This window comes from Schistocerca serialis, chromosome 6 (assembly GCF_023864345.2).
Source record: "Schistocerca serialis cubense isolate TAMUIC-IGC-003099 chromosome 6, iqSchSeri2.2, whole genome shotgun sequence".
In the NCBI taxonomy this organism is placed as follows: Eukaryota; Metazoa; Arthropoda; class Insecta; order Orthoptera; family Acrididae; genus Schistocerca; species Schistocerca serialis.
In genome coordinates this window covers 655,749,951-655,765,856 of record NC_064643.1, presented here as the reverse complement: position 1 = coordinate 655,765,856, position 15,906 = coordinate 655,749,951, and the positions used below count along the sequence as shown (strand labels likewise).

Here is a 15,906-nt window from a genome sequence, read left to right as displayed (position 1 = left end):
AATTTGGGGATAGCTCACAAACGCTAAGCTGCCGCCTTCTTAGCTCAGTGGTAGAGCACTGGTCTCGTAAACCAGGGGTCGTGAGTTCGAACCTCACAGAAGGCATTCATTTTTTAAACCTTCCTGCAAGGAGCGGAGCTATCTCGAGCAGCATCTAACACATGGCAGTACACTGAATGAAAGGGATGTTCTACAACCTATGACAAGTATTCTACTGGCCTCAGAGGTTTTCTGAATGCATAGGTTGAACATTGGTTTGTATGCATTTTGTAGTATAATGTCATGCTTGGCGATGTCATTCGTTTACGAGCCTCGCTACAGTGTGCATGCACGTTATCCATGTGAAGAGGCGTAAGCAAATGCTACCATTCTGCGAGATTCCTGCAGAAGGTATACGAATTGCGTTGATATACAGAGCACAAGGGAGCCAAAGTCAAGGCCTCCGTGGCGCAATCGGCTAGCGCGTTCGGCTGTTAACCGAAAGGTTGGTGGTTCGAGCCCACCCGGGGGCGAAATCGTTTTAACCGGCACCGAGGTGAGGACATACGTCAACTTTGTTAGAGATACACAGCTAGTGTGACAATTTGGCTGCGTTTGAGTGATGCCACAGAGCCTTATACACATTCAGCCAAGTGACACTGTAGGTAAAAACATGGCCCTACACAGACGTTCTACTGTTTTCCTTTTTATTCGTCATGTGTGACACTGCAGTAGAGGGACGCCCACTACAAAAGACGCATTCTTTACATTCAATTTCAGCATATACGTCGCGAGTGCCATATGACAGGGCCTGTCTCTCGATGTCGATTTGTATTTGGTGTCTCTTAAGTGTCGGTCTGCAGTAGGCCGCTGTTGGCCGAGCGACGTGCAGTCGCCTTACATGAAGCCCCATGGGCAACGCCAGTGCCACTGTGGACAACAGCATACTGTAGCCAGAGAGAGGAGCCGAAAGGCGCATTTCGCAGTCGAGCCACGCTGTCCCACAAGCTGTGCACTAGGTCAGGATTGTGCAGACCGCAAACTTTTGGTGGGCCGACGCTCGTCGTCGATCGCAAGGGCGAAACATTCAAGAGATTTGGAAAACGGCAATGTGGACACCCCCAGCAGCAGCTGTGTGCCAAATCCGATATCTGGTCGAGGGCTGCAAGATTCAGTATGATGAAGTACCAATTTGGGGATAGCTCACAAACGCTAAGCTGCCGCCTTCTTAGCTCAGTGGTAGAGCACTGGTCTCGTAAACCAGGGGTCGTGAGTTCGAACCTCACAGAAGGCATTCATTTTTTTAACCTTCCTGCAAGGAGCGGAGCTATCTCGAGCAGCATCTAACACATGGCAGTACACTGAATGAAAGGGATGTTCTACAACCTATGACAAGTATTCTACTGGCCTCAGAGGTTTTCTGAATGCATAGGTTGAACATTGGTTTGTATGCATTTTGTAGTATAATGTCATGCTTGGCGATGTCATTCGTTTACGAGCCTCGCTACAGTGTGCATGCACGTTATCCATGTGAAGAGGCGTAAGCAAATGCTACCATTCTGCGAGATTCCTGCAGAAGGTATACGAATTGCGTTGATATACAGAGCACAAGGGAGCCAAAGTCAAGGCCTCCGTGGCGCAATCGGCTAGCGCGTTCGGCTGTTAACCGAAAGGTTGGTGGTTCGAGCCCACCCGGGGGCGAAATCGTTTTAACCGGCACCGAGGTGAGGACATACGTCAACTTTGTTAGAGATACACAGCTAGTGTGACAATTTGGCTGCGTTTGAGTGATGCCACAGAGCCTTATACACATTCAGCCAAGTGACACTGTAGGTAAAAACATGGCCCTACACAGACGTTCTACTGTTTTCCTTTTTATTCGTCATGTGTGACACTGCAGTAGAGGGACGCCCACTACAAAAGACGCATTCTTTACATTCAATTTCAGCATATACGTCGCGAGTGCCATATGACAGGGCCTGTCTCTCGATGTCGATTTGTATTTGGTGTGTCTTAAGTGTCGGTCTGCAGTAGGCCGCTGTTGGCCGAGCGACGTGCAGTCGCCTTACATGAAGCCCCATGGGCAACGCCAGTGCCACTGTGGACAACAGCATACTGTAGCCAGAGAGAGGAGCCGAAAGGCGCATTTCGCAGTCGAGCCACGCTGTCCCACAAGCTGTGCACTAGGTCAGGATTGTGCAGACCGCAAACTTTTGGTGGGCCGACGCTCGTCGTCGATCGCAAGGGCGAAACATTCAAGAGATTTGGAAAACGGCAATGTGGACACCCCCAGCAGCAGCTGTGTGCCAAATCCGATATCTGGTCGAGGGCTGCAAGATTCAGTATGATGAAGTACCAATTTGGGGATAGCTCACAAACGCTAAGCTGCCGCCTTCTTAGCTCAGTGGTAGAGCACTGGTCTCGTAAACCAGGGGTCGTGAGTTCGAACCTCACAGAAGGCATTCATTTTTTAAACCTTCCTGCAAGGAGCGGAGCTATCTCGAGCAGCATCTAACACATGGCAGTACACTGAATGAAAGGGATGTTCTACAACCTATGACAAGTATTCTACTGGCCTCAGAGGTTTTCTGAATGCATAGGTTGAACATTGGTTTGTATGCATTTTGTAGTATAATGTCATGCTTGGCGATGTCATTCGTTTACGAGCCTCGCTACAGAGTGCATGCACGTTATCCATGTGAAGAGGCGTAAGCAAATGCTACCATTCTGCGAGATTCCTGCAGAAGGTATACGAATTGCTTTGATATACAGAGCACAAGGGAGCCAAAGTCAAGGCCTCCGTGGCGCAATCGGCTAGCGCGTTCGGCTGTTAACCGAAAGGTTGGTGGTTCGAGCCCACCCGGGGGCGAAATCGTTTTAACCGGCACCGAGGTGAGGACATACGTCAACTTTGTTAGAGATACACAGCTAGTGTGACAATTTGGCTGCGTTTGAGTGATGCCACAGAGCCTTATACACATTCAGCCAAGTGACACTGTAGGTAAAAACATGGCCCTACACAGACGTTCTACTGTTTTCCTTTTTATTCGTCATGTGTGACACTGCAGTAGAGGGACGCCCACTACAAAAGACGCATTCTTTACATTCAATTTCAGCATATACGTCGCGAGTGCCATATGACAGGGCCTGTCTCTCGATGTCGATTTGTATTTGGTGTGTCTTAAGTGTCGGTCTGGAGTAGGCCGCTGTTGGCCGAGCGACGTGCAGTCGCCTTACATGTAGCCCCATGGGCAACGCCAGTGCCACTGTGGACAACAGCATACTGTAGCCAGAGAGAGGAGCCGAAAGGCGCATTTCGCAGTCGAGCCACGCTGTCCCACAAGCTGTGCACTAGGTCAGGATTGTGCAGACCGCAAACTTTTGGTGGGCCGACGCTCGTCGTCGATCGCAAGGGCGAAACATTCAAGAGATTTGGAAAACGGCAATGTGGACACCCCCAGCAGCAGCTGTGTGCCAAATCCGATATCTGGTCGAGGGCTGCAAGATTCAGTATGATGAAGTACCAATTTGGGGATAGCTCACAAACGCTAAGCTGCCGCCTTCTTAGCTCAGTGGTAGAGCACTGGTCTCGTAAACCAGGGGTCGTGAGTTCGAACCTCACAGAAGGCATTCATTTTTTAAACCTTCCTGCAAGGAGCGGAGCTATCTCGAGCAGCATCTAACACATGGCAGTACACTGAATGAAAGGGATGTTCTACAACCTATGACAAGTATTCTACTGGCCTCAGAGGTTTTCTGAATGCATAGGTTGAACATTGGTTTGTATGCATTTTGTAGTATAATGTCATGCTTGGCGATGTCATTCGTTTACGAGCCTCGCTACAGTGTGCATGCACGTTATCCATGTGAAGAGGCGTAAGCAAATGCTACCATTCTGCGAGATTCCTGCAGAAGGTATACGAATTGCGTTGATATACAGAGCACAAGGGAGCCAAAGTCAAGGCCTCCGTGGCGCAATCGGCTAGCGCGTTCGGCTGTTAACCGAAAGGTTGGTGGTTCGAGCCCACCCGGGGGCGAAATCGTTTTAACCGGCACCGAGGTGAGGACATACGTCAACTTTGTTAGAGATACACAGCTAGTGTGACAATTTGGCTGCGTTTGAGTGATGCCACAGAGCCTTATACACATTCAGCCAAGTGACACTGTAGGTAAAAACATGGCCCTACACAGACGTTCTACTGTTTTCCTTTTTATTCGTCATGTGTGACACTGCAGTAGAGGGACGCCCACTACAAAAGACGCATTCTTTACATTCAATTTCAGCATATACGTCGCGAGTGCCATATGACAGGGCCTGTCTCTCGATGTCGATTTGTATTTGGTGTGTCTTAAGTGTCGGTCTGCAGTAGGCCGCTGTTGGCCGAGCGACGTGCAGTCGCCTTACATGAAGCCCCATGGGCAACGCCAGTGCCACTGTGGACAACAGCATACTGTAGCCAGAGAGAGGAGCCGAAAGGCGCATTTCGCAGTCGAGCCACGCTGTCCCACAAGCTGTGCACTAGGTCAGGATTGTGCAGACCGCAAACTTTTGGTGGGCCGACGCTCGTCGTCGATCGCAAGGGCGAAACATTCAAGAGATTTGGAAAACGGCAATGTGGACACCCCCAGCAGCAGCTGTGTGCCAAATCCGATATCTGGTCGAGGGCTGCAAGATTCAGTATGATGAAGTACCAATTTGGGGATAGCTCACAAACGCTAAGCTGCCGCCTTCTTAGCTCAGTGGTAGAGCACTGGTCTCGTAAACCAGGGGTCGTGAGTTCGAACCTCACAGAAGGCATTCATTTTTTAAACCTTCCTGCAAGGAGCGGAGCTATCTCGAGCAGCATCTAACACATGGCAGTACACTGAATGAAAGGGATGTTCTACAACCTATGACAAGTATTCTACTGGCCTCAGAGGTTTTCTGAATGCATAGGTTGAACATTGGTTTGTATGCATTTTGTAGTATAATGTCATGCTTGGCGATGTCATTCGTTTACGAGCCTCGCTACAGAGTGCATGCACGTTATCCATGTGAAGAGGCGTAAGCAAATGCTACCATTCTGCGAGATTCCTGCAGAAGGTATACGAATTGCTTTGATATACAGAGCACAAGGGAGCCAAAGTCAAGGCCTCCGTGGCGCAATCGGCTAGCGCGTTCGGCTGTTAACCGAAAGGTTGGTGGTTCGAGCCCACCCGGGGGCGAAATCGTTTTAACCGGCACCGAGGTGAGGACATACGTCAACTTTGTTAGAGATACACAGCTAGTGTGACAATTTGGCTGCGTTTGAGTGATGCCACAGAGCCTTATACACATTCAGCCAAGTGACACTGTAGGTAAAAACATGGCCCTACACAGACGTTCTACTGTTTTCCTTTTTATTCGTCATGTGTGACACTGCAGTAGAGGGACGCCCACTACAAAAGACGCATTCTTTACATTCAATTTCAGCATATACGTCGCGAGTGCCATATGACAGGGCCTGTCTCTCGATGTCGATTTGTATTTGGTGTGTCTTAAGTGTCGGTCTGGAGTAGGCCGCTGTTGGCCGAGCGACGTGCAGTCGCCTTACATGAAGCCCCATGGGCAACGCCAGTGCCACTGTGGACAACAGCATACTGTAGCCAGAGAGAGGAGCCGAAAGGCGCATTTCGCAGTCGAGCCACGCTGTCCCACAAGCTGTGCACTAGGTCAGGATTGTGCAGACCGCAAACTTTTGGTGGGCCGACGCTCGTCGTCGATCGCAAGGGCGAAACATTCAAGAGATTTGGAAAACGGCAATGTGGACACCCCCAGCAGCAGCTGTGTGCCAAATCCGATATCTGGTCGAGGGCTGCAAGATTCAGTATGATGAAGTACCAATTTGGGGATAGCTCACAAACGCTAAGCTGCCGCCTTCTTAGCTCAGTGGTAGAGCACTGGTCTCGTAAACCAGGGGTCGTGAGTTCGAACCTCACAGAAGGCATTCATTTTTTAAACCTTCCTGCAAGGAGCGGAGCTATCTCGAGCAGCATCTAACACATGGCAGTACACTGAATGAAAGGGATGTTCTACAACCTATGACAAGTATTCTACTGGCCTCAGAGGTTTTCTGAATGCATAGGTTGAACATTGGTTTGTATGCATTTTGTAGTATAATGTCATGCTTGGCGATGTCATTCGTTTACGAGCCTCGCTACAGTGTGCATGCACGTTATCCATGTGAAGAGGCGTAAGCAAATGCTACCATTCTGCGAGATTCCTGCAGAAGGTATACGAATTGCGTTGATATACAGAGCACAAGGGAGCCAAAGTCAAGGCCTCCGTGGCGCAATCGGCTAGCGCGTTCGGCTGTTAACCGAAAGGTTGGTGGTTCGAGCCCACCCGGGGGCGAAATCGTTTTAACCGGCACCGAGGTGAGGACATACGTCAACTTTGTTAGAGATACACAGCTAGTGTGACAATTTGGCTGCGTTTGAGTGATGCCACAGAGCCTTATACACATTCAGCCAAGTGACACTGTAGGTAAAAACATGGCCCTACACAGACGTTCTACTGTTTTCCTTTTTATTCGTCATGTGTGACACTGCAGTAGAGGGACGCCCACTACAAAAGACGCATTCTTTACATTCAATTTCAGCATATACGTCGCGAGTGCCATATGACAGGGCCTGTCTCTCGATGTCGATTTGTATTTGGTGTCTCTTAAGTGTCGGTCTGCAGTAGGCCGCTGTTGGCCGAGCGACGTGCAGTCGCCTTACATGAAGCCCCATGGGCAACGCCAGTGCCACTGTGGACAACAGCATACTGTAGCCAGAGAGAGGAGCCGAAAGGCGCATTTCGCAGTCGAGCCACGCTGTCCCACAAGCTGTGCACTAGGTCAGGATTGTGCAGACCGCAAACTTTTGGTGGGCCGACGCTCGTCGTCGATCGCAAGGGCGAAACATTCAAGAGATTTGGAAAACGGCAATGTGGACACCCCCAGCAGCAGCTGTGTGCCAAATCCGATATCTGGTCGAGGGCTGCAAGATTCAGTATGATGAAGTACCAATTTGGGGATAGCTCACAAACGCTAAGCTGCCGCCTTCTTAGCTCAGTGGTAGAGCACTGGTCTCGTAAACCAGGGGTCGTGAGTTCGAACCTCACAGAAGGCATTCATTTTTTAAACCTTCCTGCAAGGAGCGGAGCTATCTCGAGCAGCATCTAACACATGGCAGTACACTGAATGAAAGGGATGTTCTACAACCTATGACAAGTATTCTACTGGCCTCAGAGGTTTTCTGAATGCATAGGTTGAACATTGGTTTGTATGCATTTTGTAGTATAATGTCATGCTTGGCGATGTCATTCGTTTACGAGCCTCGCTACAGTGTGCATGCACGTTATCCATGTGAAGAGGCGTAAGCAAATGCTACCATTCTGCGAGATTCCTGCAGAAGGTATACGAATTGCGTTGATATACAGAGCACAAGGGAGCCAAAGTCAAGGCCTCCGTGGCGCAATCGGCTAGCGCGTTCGGCTGTTAACCGAAAGGTTGGTGGTTCGAGCCCACCCGGGGGCGAAATCGTTTTAACCGGCACCGAGGTGAGGACATACGTCAACTTTGTTAGAGATACACAGCTAGTGTGACAATTTGGCTGCGTTTGAGTGATGCCACAGAGCCTTATACACATTCAGCCAAGTGACACTGTAGGTAAAAACATGGCCCTACACAGACGTTCTACTGTTTTCCTTTTTATTCGTCATGTGTGACACTGCAGTAGAGGGACGCCCACTACAAAAGACGCATTCTTTACATTCAATTTCAGCATATACGTCGCGAGTGCCATATGACAGGGCCTGTCTCTCGATGTCGATTTGTATTTGGTGTCTCTTAAGTGTCGGTCTGCAGTAGGCCGCTGTTGGCCGAGCGACGTGCAGTCGCCTTACATGAAGCCCCATGGGCAACGCCAGTGCCACTGTGGACAACAGCATACTGTAGCCAGAGAGAGGAGCCGAAAGGCGCATTTCGCAGTCGAGCCACGCTGTCCCACAAGCTGTGCACTAGGTCAGGATTGTGCAGACCGCAAACTTTTGGTGGGCCGACGCTCGTCGTCGATCGCAAGGGCGAAACATTCAAGAGATTTGGAAAACGGCAATGTGGACACCCCCAGCAGCAGCTGTGTGCCAAATCCGATATCTGGTCGAGGGCTGCAAGATTCAGTATGATGAAGTACCAATTTGGGGATAGCTCACAAACGCTAAGCTGCCGCCTTCTTAGCTCAGTGGTAGAGCACTGGTCTCGTAAACCAGGGGTCGTGAGTTCGAACCTCACAGAAGGCATTCATTTTTTAAACCTTCCTGCAAGGAGCGGAGCTATCTCGAGCAGCATCTAACACATGGCAGTACACTGAATGAAAGGGATGTTCTACAACCTATGACAAGTATTCTACTGGCCTCAGAGGTTTTCTGAATGCATAGGTTGAACATTGGTTTGTATGCATTTTGTAGTATAATGTCATGCTTGGCGATGTCATTCGTTTACGAGCCTCGCTACAGTGTGCATGCACGTTATCCATGTGAAGAGGCGTAAGCAAATGCTACCATTCTGCGAGATTCCTGCAGAAGGTATACGAATTGCGTTGATATACAGAGCACAAGGGAGCCAAAGTCAAGGCCTCCGTGGCGCAATCGGCTAGCGCGTTCGGCTGTTAACCGAAAGGTTGGTGGTTCGAGCCCACCCGGGGGCGAAATCGTTTTAACCGGCACCGAGGTGAGGACATACGTCAACTTTGTTAGAGATACACAGCTAGTGTGACAATTTGGCTGCGTTTGAGTGATGCCACAGAGCCTTATACACATTCAGCCAAGTGACACTGTAGGTAAAAACATGGCCCTACACAGACGTTCTACTGTTTTCCTTTTTATTCGTCATGTGTGACACTGCAGTAGAGGGACGCCCACTACAAAAGACGCATTCTTTACATTCAATTTCAGCATATACGTCGCGAGTGCCATATGACAGGGCCTGTCTCTCGATGTCGATTTGTATTTGGTGTGTCTTAAGTGTCGGTCTGCAGTAGGCCGCTGTTGGCCGAGCGACGTGCAGTCGCCTTACATGAAGCCCCATGGGCAACGCCAGTGCCACTGTGGACAACAGCATACTGTAGCCAGAGAGAGGAGCCGAAAGGCGCATTTCGCAGTCGAGCCACGCTGTCCCACAAGCTGTGCACTAGGTCAGGATTGTGCAGACCGCAAACTTTTGGTGGGCCGACGCTCGTCGTCGATCGCAAGGGCGAAACATTCAAGAGATTTGGAAAACGGCAATGTGGACACCCCCAGCAGCAGCTGTGTGCCAAATCCGATATCTGGTCGAGGGCTGCAAGATTCAGTATGATGAAGTACCAATTTGGGGATAGCTCACAAACGCTAAGCTGCCGCCTTCTTAGCTCAGTGGTAGAGCACTGGTCTCGTAAACCAGGGGTCGTGAGTTCGAACCTCACAGAAGGCATTCATTTTTTAAACCTTCCTGCAAGGAGCGGAGCTATCTCGAGCAGCATCTAACACATGGCAGTACACTGAATGAAAGGGATGTTCTACAACCTATGACAAGTATTCTACTGGCCTCAGAGGTTTTCTGAATGCATAGGTTGAACATTGGTTTGTATGCATTTTGTAGTATAATGTCATGCTTGGCGATGTCATTCGTTTACGAGCCTCGCTACAGTGTGCATGCACGTTATCCATGTGAAGAGGCGTAAGCAAATGCTACCATTCTGCGAGATTCCTGCAGAAGGTATACGAATTGCGTTGATATACAGAGCACAAGGGAGCCAAAGTCAAGGCCTCCGTGGCGCAATCGGCTAGCGCGTTCGGCTGTTAACCGAAAGGTTGGTGGTTCGAGCCCACCCGGGGGCGAAATCGTTTTAACCGGCACCGAGGTGAGGACATACGTCAACTTTGTTAGAGATACACAGCTAGTGTGACAATTTGGCTGCGTTTGAGTGATGCCACAGAGCCTTATACACATTCAGCCAAGTGACACTGTAGGTAAAAACATGGCCCTACACAGACGTTCTACTGTTTTCCTTTTTATTCGTCATGTGTGACACTGCAGTAGAGGGACGCCCACTACAAAAGACGCATTCTTTACATTCAATTTCAGCATATACGTCGCGAGTGCCATATGACAGGGCCTGTCTCTCGATGTCGATTTGTATTTGGTGTGTCTTAAGTGTCGGTCTGCAGTAGGCCGCTGTTGGCCGAGCGACGTGCAGTCGCCTTACATGAAGCCCCATGGGCAACGCCAGTGCCACTGTGGACAACAGCATACTGTAGCCAGAGAGAGGAGCCGAAAGGCGCATTTCGCAGTCGAGCCACGCTGTCCCACAAGCTGTGCACTAGGTCAGGATTGTGCAGACCGCAAACTTTTGGTGGGCCGACGCTCGTCGTCGATCGCAAGGGCGAAACATTCAAGAGATTTGGAAAACGGCAATGTGGACACCCCCAGCAGCAGCTGTGTGCCAAATCCGATATCTGGTCGAGGGCTGCAAGATTCAGTATGATGAAGTACCAATTTGGGGATAGCTCACAAACGCTAAGCTGCCGCCTTCTTAGCTCAGTGGTAGAGCACTGGTCTCGTAAACCAGGGGTCGTGAGTTCGAACCTCACAGAAGGCATTCATTTTTTAAACCTTCCTGCAAGGAGCGGAGCTATCTCGAGCAGCATCTAACACATGGCAGTACACTGAATGAAAGGGATGTTCTACAACCTATGACAAGTATTCTACTGGCCTCAGAGGTTTTCTGAATGCATAGGTTGAACATTGGTTTGTATGCATTTTGTAGTATAATGTCATGCTTGGCGATGTCATTCGTTTACGAGCCTCGCTACAGTGTGCATGCACGTTATCCATGTGAAGAGGCGTAAGCAAATGCTACCATTCTGCGAGATTCCTGCAGAAGGTATACGAATTGCGTTGATATACAGAGCACAAGGGAGCCAAAGTCAAGGCCTCCGTGGCGCAATCGGCTAGCGCGTTCGGCTGTTAACCGAAAGGTTGGTGGTTCGAGCCCACCCGGGGGCGAAATCGTTTTAACCGGCACCGAGGTGAGGACATACGTCAACTTTGTTAGAGATACACAGCTAGTGTGACAATTTGGCTGCGTTTGAGTGATGCCACAGAGCCTTATACACATTCAGCCAAGTGACACTGTAGGTAAAAACATGGCCCTACACAGACGTTCTACTGTTTTCCTTTTTATTCGTCATGTGTGACACTGCAGTAGAGGGACGCCCACTACAAAAGACGCATTCTTTACATTCAATTTCAGCATATACGTCGCGAGTGCCATATGACAGGGCCTGTCTCTCGATGTCGATTTGTATTTGGTGTCTCTTAAGTGTCGGTCTGCAGTAGGCCGCTGTTGGCCGAGCGACGTGCAGTCGCCTTACATGAAGCCCCATGGGCAACGCCAGTGCCACTGTGGACAACAGCATACTGTAGCCAGAGAGAGGAGCCGAAAGGCGCATTTCGCAGTCGAGCCACGCTGTCCCACAAGCTGTGCACTAGGTCAGGATTGTGCAGACCGCAAACTTTTGGTGGGCCGACGCTCGTCGTCGATCGCAAGGGCGAAACATTCAAGAGATTTGGAAAACGGCAATGTGGACACCCCCAGCAGCAGCTGTGTGCCAAATCCGATATCTGGTCGAGGGCTGCAAGATTCAGTATGATGAAGTACCAATTTGGGGATAGCTCACAAACGCTAAGCTGCCGCCTTCTTAGCTCAGTGGTAGAGCACTGGTCTCGTAAACCAGGGGTCGTGAGTTCGAACCTCACAGAAGGCATTCATTTTTTAAACCTTCCTGCAAGGAGCGGAGCTATCTCGAGCAGCATCTAACACATGGCAGTACACTGAATGAAAGGGATGTTCTACAACCTATGACAAGTATTCTACTGGCCTCAGAGGTTTTCTGAATGCATAGGTTGAACATTGGTTTGTATGCATTTTGTAGTATAATGTCATGCTTGGCGATGTCATTCGTTTACGAGCCTCGCTACAGTGTGCATGCACGTTATCCATGTGAAGAGGCGTAAGCAAATGCTACCATTCTGCGAGATTCCTGCAGAAGGTATACGAATTGCGTTGATATACAGAGCACAAGGGAGCCAAAGTCAAGGCCTCCGTGGCGCAATCGGCTAGCGCGTTCGGCTGTTAACCGAAAGGTTGGTGGTTCGAGCCCACCCGGGGGCGAAATCGTTTTAACCGGCACCGAGGTGAGGACATACGTCAACTTTGTTAGAGATACACAGCTAGTGTGACAATTTGGCTGCGTTTGAGTGATGCCACAGAGCCTTATACACATTCAGCCAAGTGACACTGTAGGTAAAAACATGGCCCTACACAGACGTTCTACTGTTTTCCTTTTTAGTCGTCATGTGTGACACTGCAGTAGAGGGACGCCCACTACAAAAGACGCATTCTTTACATTCAATTTCAGCATATACGTCGCGAGTGCCATATGACAGGGCCTGTCTCTCGATGTCGATTTGTATTTGGTGTCTGTTAAGTGTCGGTCTGCAGTAGGCCGCTGTTGGCCGAGCGACGTGCAGTCGCCTTACATGAAGCCCCATGGGCAACGCCAGTGCCACTGTGGACAACAGCATACTGTAGCCAGAGAGAGGAGCCGAAAGGCGCATTTCGCAGTCGAGCCACGCTGTCCCACAAGCTGTGCACTAGGTCAGGATTGTGCAGACCGCAAACTTTTGGTGGGCCGACGCTCGTCGTCGATCGCAAGGGCGAAACATTCAAGAGATTTGGAAAACGGCAATGTGGACACCCCCAGCAGCAGCTGTGTGCCAAATCCGATATCTGGTCGAGGGCTGCAAGATTCAGTATGATGAAGTACCAATTTGGGGATAGCTCACAAACGCTAAGCTGCCGCCTTCTTAGCTCAGTGGTAGAGCACTGGTCTCGTAAACCAGGGGTCGTGAGTTCGAACCTCACAGAAGGCATTCATTTTTTAAACCTTCCTGCAAGGAGCGGAGCTATCTCGAGCAGCATCTAACACATGGCAGTACACTGAATGAAAGGGATGTTCTACAACCTATGACAAGTATTCTACTGGCCTCAGAGGTTTTCTGAATGCATAGGTTGAACATTGGTTTGTATGCATTTTGTAGTATAATGTCATGCTTGGCGATGTCATTCGTTTACGAGCCTCGCTACAGTGTGCATGCACGTTATCCATGTGAAGAGGCGTAAGCAAATGCTACCATTCTGCGAGATTCCTGCAGAAGGTATACGAATTGCGTTGATATACAGAGCACAAGGGAGCCAAAGTCAAGGCCTCCGTGGCGCAATCGGCTAGCGCGTTCGGCTGTTAACCGAAAGGTTGGTGGTTCGAGCCCACCCGGGGGCGAAATCGTTTTAACCGGCACCGAGGTGAGGACATACGTCAACTTTGTTAGAGATACACAGCTAGTGTGACAATTTGGCTGCGTTTGAGTGATGCCACAGAGCCTTATACACATTCAGCCAAGTGACACTGTAGGTAAAAACATGGCCCTACACAGACGTTCTACTGTTTTCCTTTTTAGTCGTCATGTGTGACACTGCAGTAGAGGGACGCCCACTACAAAAGACGCATTCTTTACATTCAATTTCAGCATATACGTCGCGAGTGCCATATGACAGGGCCTGTCTCTCGATGTCGATTTGTATTTGGTGTCTCTTAAGTGTCGGTCTGCAGTAGGCCGCTGTTGGCCGAGCGACGTGCAGTCGCCTTACATGAAGCCCCATGGGCAACGCCAGTGCCACTGTGGACAACAGCATACTGTAGCCAGAGAGAGGAGCCGAAAGGCGCATTTCGCAGTCGAGCCACGCTGTCCCACAAGCTGTGCACTAGGTCAGGATTGTGCAGACCGCAAACTTTTGGTGGGCCGACGCTCGTCGTCGATCGCAAGGGCGAAACATTCAAGAGATTTGGAAAACGGCAATGTGGACACCCCCAGCAGCAGCTGTGTGCCAAATCCGATATCTGGTCGAGGGCTGCAAGATTCAGTATGATGAAGTACCAATTTGGGGATAGCTCACAAACGCTAAGCTGCCGCCTTCTTAGCTCAGTGGTAGAGCACTGGTCTCGTAAACCAGGGGTCGTGAGTTCGAACCTCACAGAAGGCATTCATTTTTTAAACCTTCCTGCAAGGAGCGGAGCTATCTCGAGCAGCATCTAACACATGGCAGTACACTGAATGAAAGGGATGTTCTACAACCTATGACAAGTATTCTACTGGCCTCAGAGGTTTTCTGAATGCATAGGTTGAACATTGGTTTGTATGCATTTTGTAGTATAATGTCATGCTTGGCGATGTCATTCGTTTACGAGCCTCGCTACAGTGTGCATGCACGTTATCCATGTGAAGAGGCGTAAGCAAATGCTACCATTCTGCGAGATTCCTGCAGAAGGTATACGAATTGCGTTGATATACAGAGCACAAGGGAGCCAAAGTCAAGGCCTCCGTGGCGCAATCGGCTAGCGCGTTCGGCTGTTAACCGAAAGGTTGGTGGTTCGAGCCCACCCGGGGGCGAAATCGTTTTAACCGGCACCGAGGTGAGGACATACGTCAACTTTGTTAGAGATACACAGCTAGTGTGACAATTTGGCTGCGTTTGAGTGATGCCACAGAGCCTTATACACATTCAGCCAAGTGACACTGTAGGTAAAAACATGGCCCTACACAGACGTTCTACTGTTTTCCTTTTTATTCGTCATGTGTGACACTGCAGTAGAGGGACGCCCACTACAAAAGACGCATTCTTTACATTCAATTTCAGCATATACGTCGCGAGTGCCATATGACAGGGCCTGTCTCTCGATGTCGATTTGTATTTGGTGTGTCTTAAGTGTCGGTCTGGAGTAGGCCGCTGTTGGCCGAGCGACGTGCAGTCGCCTTACATGAAGCCCCATGGGCAACGCCAGTGCCACTGTGGACAACAGCATACTGTAGCCAGAGAGAGGAGCCGAAAGGCGCATTTCGCAGTCGAGCCACGCTGTCCCACAAGCTGTGCACTAGGTCAGGATTGTGCAGACCGCAAACTTTTGGTGGGCCGACGCTCGTCGTCGATCGCAAGGGCGAAACATTCAAGAGATTTGGAAAACGGCAATGTGGACACCCCCAGCAGCAGCTGTGTGCCAAATCCGATATCTGGTCGAGGGCTGCAAGATTCAGTATGATGAAGTACCAATTTGGGGATAGCTCACAAACGCTAAGCTGCCGCCTTCTTAGCTCAGTGGTAGAGCACTGGTCTCGTAAACCAGGGGTCGTGAGTTCGAACCTCACAGAAGGCATTCATTTTTTAAACCTTCCTGCAAGGAGCGGAGCTATCTCGAGCAGCATCTAACACATGGCAGTACACTGAATGAAAGGGATGTTCTACAACCTATGACAAGTATTCTACTGGCCTCAGAGGTTTTCTGAATGCATAGGTTGAACATTGGTTTGTATGCATTTTGTAGTATAATGTCATGCTTGGCGATGTCATTCGTTTACGAGCCTCGCTACAGTGTGCATGCACGTTATCCATGTGAAGAGGCGTAAGCAAATGCTACCATTCTGCGAGATTCCTGCAGAAGGTATACGAATTGCGTTGATATACAGAGCACAAGGGAGCCAAAGTCAAGGCCTCCGTGGCGCAATCGGCTAGCGCGTTCGGCTGTTAACCGAAAGGTTGGTGGTTCGAGCCCACCCGGGGGCGAAATCGTTTTAACCGGCACCGAGGTGAGGACATACGTCAACTTTGTTAGAGATACACAGCTAGTGTGACAATTTGGCTGCGTTTGAGTGATGCCACAGAGCCTTATACACATTCAGCCAAGTGACACTGTAGGTAAAAACATGGCCCTACACAGACGTTCTACTGTTTTCCTTTTTAGTCGTCATGTGTGACACTGCAGTAGAGGGACGC

The 15,906-nt window shown here is 49.8% G+C and overlaps 28 non-coding genes across 28 annotated transcripts; all 28 read left to right on the top strand.

The window, feature by feature from the left end:
• The first annotated feature begins 33 nt into the window (after positions 1 to 33).
• Trnat-cgu (transfer RNA threonine (anticodon CGU)) lies at positions 34 to 105 on the top strand. The gene has a single exon. It is a non-coding gene; the product is annotated as a tRNA-Thr (tRNA).
• Positions 106 to 438: 333 nt separating this feature from the next.
• Positions 439 to 512, top strand: Trnan-guu (transfer RNA asparagine (anticodon GUU)). Its single transcript has one exon. It is a non-coding gene; the product is annotated as a tRNA-Asn (tRNA).
• A 689-nt stretch (positions 513 to 1,201) lies between these two features.
• Trnat-cgu (transfer RNA threonine (anticodon CGU)) lies at positions 1,202 to 1,273 on the top strand. The gene has a single exon. It is a non-coding gene; the product is annotated as a tRNA-Thr (tRNA).
• A 333-nt stretch (positions 1,274 to 1,606) lies between these two features.
• Trnan-guu (transfer RNA asparagine (anticodon GUU)) lies at positions 1,607 to 1,680 on the top strand. Its single transcript has one exon. It is a non-coding gene; the product is annotated as a tRNA-Asn (tRNA).
• Positions 1,681 to 2,369: 689 nt separating this feature from the next.
• Positions 2,370 to 2,441, top strand: Trnat-cgu (transfer RNA threonine (anticodon CGU)). The gene has a single exon. It is a non-coding gene; the product is annotated as a tRNA-Thr (tRNA).
• A 333-nt stretch (positions 2,442 to 2,774) lies between these two features.
• Trnan-guu (transfer RNA asparagine (anticodon GUU)) lies at positions 2,775 to 2,848 on the top strand. The gene has a single exon. It is a non-coding gene; the product is annotated as a tRNA-Asn (tRNA).
• Positions 2,849 to 3,537: 689 nt separating this feature from the next.
• Trnat-cgu (transfer RNA threonine (anticodon CGU)) lies at positions 3,538 to 3,609 on the top strand. Its single transcript has one exon. It is a non-coding gene; the product is annotated as a tRNA-Thr (tRNA).
• Positions 3,610 to 3,942: 333 nt separating this feature from the next.
• Positions 3,943 to 4,016, top strand: Trnan-guu (transfer RNA asparagine (anticodon GUU)). Its single transcript has one exon. It is a non-coding gene; the product is annotated as a tRNA-Asn (tRNA).
• Positions 4,017 to 4,705: 689 nt separating this feature from the next.
• Trnat-cgu (transfer RNA threonine (anticodon CGU)) lies at positions 4,706 to 4,777 on the top strand. Its single transcript has one exon. It is a non-coding gene; the product is annotated as a tRNA-Thr (tRNA).
• A 333-nt stretch (positions 4,778 to 5,110) lies between these two features.
• Trnan-guu (transfer RNA asparagine (anticodon GUU)) lies at positions 5,111 to 5,184 on the top strand. Its single transcript has one exon. It is a non-coding gene; the product is annotated as a tRNA-Asn (tRNA).
• A 689-nt stretch (positions 5,185 to 5,873) lies between these two features.
• On the top strand, positions 5,874 to 5,945 carry Trnat-cgu (transfer RNA threonine (anticodon CGU)). Its single transcript has one exon. It is a non-coding gene; the product is annotated as a tRNA-Thr (tRNA).
• Positions 5,946 to 6,278: 333 nt separating this feature from the next.
• On the top strand, positions 6,279 to 6,352 carry Trnan-guu (transfer RNA asparagine (anticodon GUU)). Its single transcript has one exon. It is a non-coding gene; the product is annotated as a tRNA-Asn (tRNA).
• A 689-nt stretch (positions 6,353 to 7,041) lies between these two features.
• On the top strand, positions 7,042 to 7,113 carry Trnat-cgu (transfer RNA threonine (anticodon CGU)). The gene has a single exon. It is a non-coding gene; the product is annotated as a tRNA-Thr (tRNA).
• A 333-nt stretch (positions 7,114 to 7,446) lies between these two features.
• On the top strand, positions 7,447 to 7,520 carry Trnan-guu (transfer RNA asparagine (anticodon GUU)). The gene has a single exon. It is a non-coding gene; the product is annotated as a tRNA-Asn (tRNA).
• A 689-nt stretch (positions 7,521 to 8,209) lies between these two features.
• Positions 8,210 to 8,281, top strand: Trnat-cgu (transfer RNA threonine (anticodon CGU)). The gene has a single exon. It is a non-coding gene; the product is annotated as a tRNA-Thr (tRNA).
• A 333-nt stretch (positions 8,282 to 8,614) lies between these two features.
• Positions 8,615 to 8,688, top strand: Trnan-guu (transfer RNA asparagine (anticodon GUU)). Its single transcript has one exon. It is a non-coding gene; the product is annotated as a tRNA-Asn (tRNA).
• Positions 8,689 to 9,377: 689 nt separating this feature from the next.
• Positions 9,378 to 9,449, top strand: Trnat-cgu (transfer RNA threonine (anticodon CGU)). The gene has a single exon. It is a non-coding gene; the product is annotated as a tRNA-Thr (tRNA).
• Positions 9,450 to 9,782: 333 nt separating this feature from the next.
• On the top strand, positions 9,783 to 9,856 carry Trnan-guu (transfer RNA asparagine (anticodon GUU)). The gene has a single exon. It is a non-coding gene; the product is annotated as a tRNA-Asn (tRNA).
• A 689-nt stretch (positions 9,857 to 10,545) lies between these two features.
• Trnat-cgu (transfer RNA threonine (anticodon CGU)) lies at positions 10,546 to 10,617 on the top strand. The gene has a single exon. It is a non-coding gene; the product is annotated as a tRNA-Thr (tRNA).
• A 333-nt stretch (positions 10,618 to 10,950) lies between these two features.
• On the top strand, positions 10,951 to 11,024 carry Trnan-guu (transfer RNA asparagine (anticodon GUU)). The gene has a single exon. It is a non-coding gene; the product is annotated as a tRNA-Asn (tRNA).
• Positions 11,025 to 11,713: 689 nt separating this feature from the next.
• Positions 11,714 to 11,785, top strand: Trnat-cgu (transfer RNA threonine (anticodon CGU)). The gene has a single exon. It is a non-coding gene; the product is annotated as a tRNA-Thr (tRNA).
• Positions 11,786 to 12,118: 333 nt separating this feature from the next.
• On the top strand, positions 12,119 to 12,192 carry Trnan-guu (transfer RNA asparagine (anticodon GUU)). The gene has a single exon. It is a non-coding gene; the product is annotated as a tRNA-Asn (tRNA).
• Positions 12,193 to 12,881: 689 nt separating this feature from the next.
• On the top strand, positions 12,882 to 12,953 carry Trnat-cgu (transfer RNA threonine (anticodon CGU)). Its single transcript has one exon. It is a non-coding gene; the product is annotated as a tRNA-Thr (tRNA).
• Positions 12,954 to 13,286: 333 nt separating this feature from the next.
• Trnan-guu (transfer RNA asparagine (anticodon GUU)) lies at positions 13,287 to 13,360 on the top strand. The gene has a single exon. It is a non-coding gene; the product is annotated as a tRNA-Asn (tRNA).
• A 689-nt stretch (positions 13,361 to 14,049) lies between these two features.
• On the top strand, positions 14,050 to 14,121 carry Trnat-cgu (transfer RNA threonine (anticodon CGU)). The gene has a single exon. It is a non-coding gene; the product is annotated as a tRNA-Thr (tRNA).
• Positions 14,122 to 14,454: 333 nt separating this feature from the next.
• On the top strand, positions 14,455 to 14,528 carry Trnan-guu (transfer RNA asparagine (anticodon GUU)). The gene has a single exon. It is a non-coding gene; the product is annotated as a tRNA-Asn (tRNA).
• A 689-nt stretch (positions 14,529 to 15,217) lies between these two features.
• Positions 15,218 to 15,289, top strand: Trnat-cgu (transfer RNA threonine (anticodon CGU)). The gene has a single exon. It is a non-coding gene; the product is annotated as a tRNA-Thr (tRNA).
• A 333-nt stretch (positions 15,290 to 15,622) lies between these two features.
• On the top strand, positions 15,623 to 15,696 carry Trnan-guu (transfer RNA asparagine (anticodon GUU)). The gene has a single exon. It is a non-coding gene; the product is annotated as a tRNA-Asn (tRNA).
• The last annotated feature ends 210 nt before the right edge of the window (positions 15,697 to 15,906 follow it).